The sequence below is a fragment of the Ctenopharyngodon idella genome, chromosome 7 (assembly GCF_019924925.1).
Source record: "Ctenopharyngodon idella isolate HZGC_01 chromosome 7, HZGC01, whole genome shotgun sequence".
Classification (NCBI taxonomy): Eukaryota; Metazoa; Chordata; class Actinopteri; order Cypriniformes; family Xenocyprididae; genus Ctenopharyngodon; species Ctenopharyngodon idella.
The window spans coordinates 34,686,214-34,690,830 of NC_067226.1; the positions used below are offsets into that span (position 1 = coordinate 34,686,214).

Consider the following 4,617-nt stretch of genomic DNA (forward strand, 5'->3'; position numbering starts at 1 on the left):
TGGCTTAATCTAAGCCCTGTGTTACGTATCCGGCGCCTGCTGGTTCCTGCTACTCCCCACCAGAGGTCGCCGGTTCACCATTTCAGTGCACGCACAGTTATACATCACTCTGGACTACATTTCCCATAATTCCTCATCTAGGAACCAATCACACACTCGCACCTGTTTCCCATCAGTGGACCCTTTATAAACTGCACCCAGACACACACATATGTTGTCATATGTTTTCCGTGTTAATCCTAGTTCCTAGCCTTGTTTTTGACCCTGGACTGTTTATTCCTTGTTTGATGATCATTTGCTGCCTGCCTTGACCATTGCCTGTGACTTGAATTACTCTTCTGCCTTGCCCTTATGTCTCTGTTTGCTGGTGTTGGACCCTTGCCTGTACGACTACGCTCATTCTAATAAAGCCTGCTTTTGGATCTACCCCTTGTCGTCACGACTCCCAACGTTGCACCCTGTCTGTGAAACCAGACCAAATTTCACTTTATTGACATTCTACTGATGATGGATATACAGGCGAGAAGATGAGTCCAGAATATGAATGCAACAGACTATGGTTAAGTGTTTTCTATGGAAAAACACTTAACAAGAAACTGCATGTTACATTTATATTCTGGGTTCATCTGCCTGCCTGTACATATTATGAATCATCAATAAGTTGTATTTTGAAGTTGGTCTTAATATCAGTCTCACTACACTAGTACTTAGTACAACCCTGGTAAAATAAATAAATAAATAACTGGTTGGCAGTGGAGGAAAGCCTTGTTTTTTGATGACACATGTAAATCATGAATAACCAGTATACAAATAGAGGGGTTTTAAGCTGACATAATGTTTAGATATTTTAAAGTGGAAGTTAAACTCATTTTAAACTGTAAAACATGAAATCATATTCTGTCTCTTGAAAGGTCCCTTACTAAAAAAGTATACTTCAAAATAAGTTCAAATGTATTCTCTGAATATATTTTATGTAGTAAGTGTAGTAATACAGTATGAATGTTCTAGTAGTATAGTTCTAAGTGTACTATTTTAATACTTTTTGGGACTAAATTGGCCTTTATAAATTAAACTTTTAGTTTATAAAAGTATACATTTATGTGGACCAGAAGCGTAGTCAACTACACTATGCGCTATACAACAAGTGAACTTGTTTACTGTTAGTTTCCTCGATATAAATACTACTAGTTTTTCTAATATACTCGCAAGTAAGCACAACTACAATCCATGTATACTTAGAATAGTTCAGAATAGCAGCACAGCATTTCCTTCACCCTGAGAATCTGGTTTGTTGTGAGATTCAAAATGAGAAACAGACATACAAATTGACATTTCTGAAATTGTTTAATGATATGCAAGTAGTTGTGCTGTGTGTGACAGTATGTGTGTTTGACATCAGTGAATCTGGGCCCACTTGATAACTACTAATAGCTTATTGTGAGCCAAGGCAAAGCTAGAAAACTCTAAAGGCTGATTTATACTTCTGCGTCAGACCTACCCCGGAGCCTCTGCGCCATAGGTTATGCGTCTGCTTTCATTTATACTTCTGCGTCGTTGTCTGCGTCGATGTGCATGCAGGCCACAAGTAGACAGTGTCCGCGGTCATGTTGCGTATCAAGGCAAAAGCCGAAGAAGAAGCAGTTTGTCATGTACGCTGTCAGAGAAGCTTACAAATAGAAACGGCAGAGAAGTGGCAAATAGGTAACGACTTTTGTTGCAGTATGTCTGCATGTGTCCCCTGAAACAGAGCGTATGTCATTCCTATGGAAGTTAAAAACGCTCGCTCTTCTCCTATTGCCCCGCGCCAGTTTTTTGATCTGAGGGAGGGGTTCTAGCAGACCAATCACAGCGCTTGCGGTCCGCGTAGAATTGACACGTTGTTACATTTTTGAAGAGGTGCACATCAGGCTACGTCATAGGCTACACGTGGTACACACAGCCTACGCTGTAGCTACGGCGTACACTCGACGCAGAAGTATAAATCAGCCTTAACTGTGCGTTCACACCGCCGCTGGCGAGAGCGTCAAAATTCGCCTTGGCTGCCCTGCCAACAACACTGTACTGTGCGTTCAAACCGCCGCCGGCGGGAGGGTCAAAGTGAATGACAAGTTGTGGCAACCAATCGGAATCCTCTGAAGTGATGACCTCTACATTCCGATTTGTTGCCGCTGAACCGCGTCATAGCTCATTACCATAAAGTTGACCTGACTTCAACTCTCCTCGACGCTCTCACCGTCCAAGACTCGCCGCACCGCTCTCGCTGGAGCTCGCCGCCGGCTCACATTGAAAATGAATGACTTCTCGTCACTTTGAGGCTCTCACCGGCAGCGGTGTGAACGCACAGTAAGACAGTGATTTACAAACAGACTGAAACATGGGGCTATAAATACACTGGATGATGATTGTGTGAACTAATAAATCAAAAGCACACGGGTAAATAGTGACAGATACATCAAATGGTTCTAAAATGTAGAAATAGACATTTTAGCATTTTATTCACACGTGTCATCTATTCCTTGTAAAAAACATGGGAGGTTTGCCATTCCAACAATGGGTTTTGCATTCTCATGGTTTGCTATTGCTGCCCTTTTTATTGCATCACAGACAGAATCAGCTTCTTCCGCCGCTTTGTATCCAGTGATTCCTCCTCCAACACCTCCTATGATAGCTGCAGCTCCACAAATACAACCTGCTGTTGCTCCGATGCCGGCACCTGCAGCAGCCTCCATCCCAATGGCTTTCACAGCTGATGTAAACTTTAAAGCTTTCAGTAGAGCCACAACTGCTGTCACTGCGACACCGATTCCCAGAAAAGCACCAATCAGTGTCCCTGTGGTCACTCCGGCAAGCCTAACAAGAAGTTTTTTATAAACATTTTTCTTAGCTTTTTTTCGTTTCTCCTCTTTATGCAAATTGTCCTCCTTTATATTTTCAATCTCCTTCTGAATTTCTTCCTCCACCATCTGAAGCAGCTCATTGTTATAGCAGCCGCTCTCACTGTCCTTCAGCTTCTGCTCGATGGTCTTCAGCAGTTTTTTCACCTGAAATCTGTTGCTCTTGTATCCCCACCGGCGTTTTTTCCAGTGTTTATTGTCAATAACATGACAGTGACCTCCACATTTATCGATGAGCTCCTGCAGTTTTGGACTCTTCTTCACAAAGTCCTCAATAGTTTGACCTTCTAGATCATCACCGTGAGTGAATAAAATTGATATATGTTTAAGGATATCTCCACACTGCTCAAAATATGAATTCATAATATCTACAATCTCCATTTCTTGTTTTGTGTACCTTGCAACCTTTAGAATCATGATACACGTGTCAGGATTTGGACCCATTTCAGTGATGGATTTAATGATTTCAGCTCTGATGGCCTCCTCACTAACAAGGATTGTTAGGATCTAAGGATTGTATTCCCAGTGCTGCTTTTGCCATCTCCTGTCTTCCCGAAAAGGACAATCCTTCTTTCAGGTTTAGATTCTTTACCTATTTGAAGAAGACAATTTGTTACTAAAGATTTCATTTAGAGTTTTGTTAGGAAACATTTTTTTTATAGATTCATAACATAATTATTTTAATGCATTGTAATATAGAGTTTTACAGTGGTGTAACTTTGTTTTAAAAAGTGGGTGGGACAGGAGTGTATGCGTATGAAATGTGTATGAAATGTTCAGTAATAAATGCACAGTATTAAATGCACAAAATGTATTGACATAGAACTCATGTTTAACGTGATAGTGTCATTACATATACTATAATACAATATATTGTTAGTCTTGAGAGTATTTACATTAGTCAATAAATAGATCTTAGATGTGTGTATGTCTGCGCAAGCAGGTGCGCGAGGGTATAAAAAATACTTACGTTAACAGGCAGGTGGGACATTGTATCATTGCATATGGATCGAATGCAATGATTGGATGAACATTGTATGGTCCTACACCTTCCACAGGTGATCTATATATATATATATATATATGTATATATATATATATATACACAGGGCTTGACATGAACTTTTTTGTTCACTAGTCACTGTGGCTAGTGGTTTTCCATATATTTTAAATATCATCTCATAATTTGGCAGCAGGTATATTAGGCTGCTGTCACTTTAAGACCTGACACATGGATCCATTATACTGTTACACATGCGTTTTCTTTCTCAACTGTTTATGTTCACTTAAAACATAACTGACTGTGTTTACGTGAATGCTCGCCAAGATCGGCATTTTGACATTATTTTGTGTATTTGACTGTTTAAAGGGATAGTTCACCAAAAAAATGCAAATTCTGTCATTTATTACTCACCCTCATGTCATTCCAAAGACCTTCGTTCATCTTCAGAACACAAATTAAGATATTTTTGATGAAATTAGAGAGGTATATTACTCGTCCATAGACAGCAATATAACCGACACTTTCAAAGTCCAGAAAGGTACTAAAGACATCGTTAAAACAGTCGACGTGACTGCAGTGGTTCAACCTTAACACTTGTGCGTCAATTAAAAAAAAGTGACACATAGGTCCATAGAGGACAAAAATGTCCATGTCAAAAAACTGTCATAAAAATTTGAAACTTGAGAGCACAGACTTAAGTTTTGTCTCATTTTAAAGAAG

At 39.8% G+C, this 4,617-nt stretch overlaps 1 pseudogene; it reads right to left on the reverse strand.

Moving 5' to 3' along the window:
- Positions 1–1,335: 1,335 nt before the first annotated feature.
- On the reverse strand, positions 1,336–3,870 carry LOC127516171 (GTPase IMAP family member 7-like; annotated as a pseudogene).
- Positions 3,871–4,617: the final 747 nt, after the last annotated feature.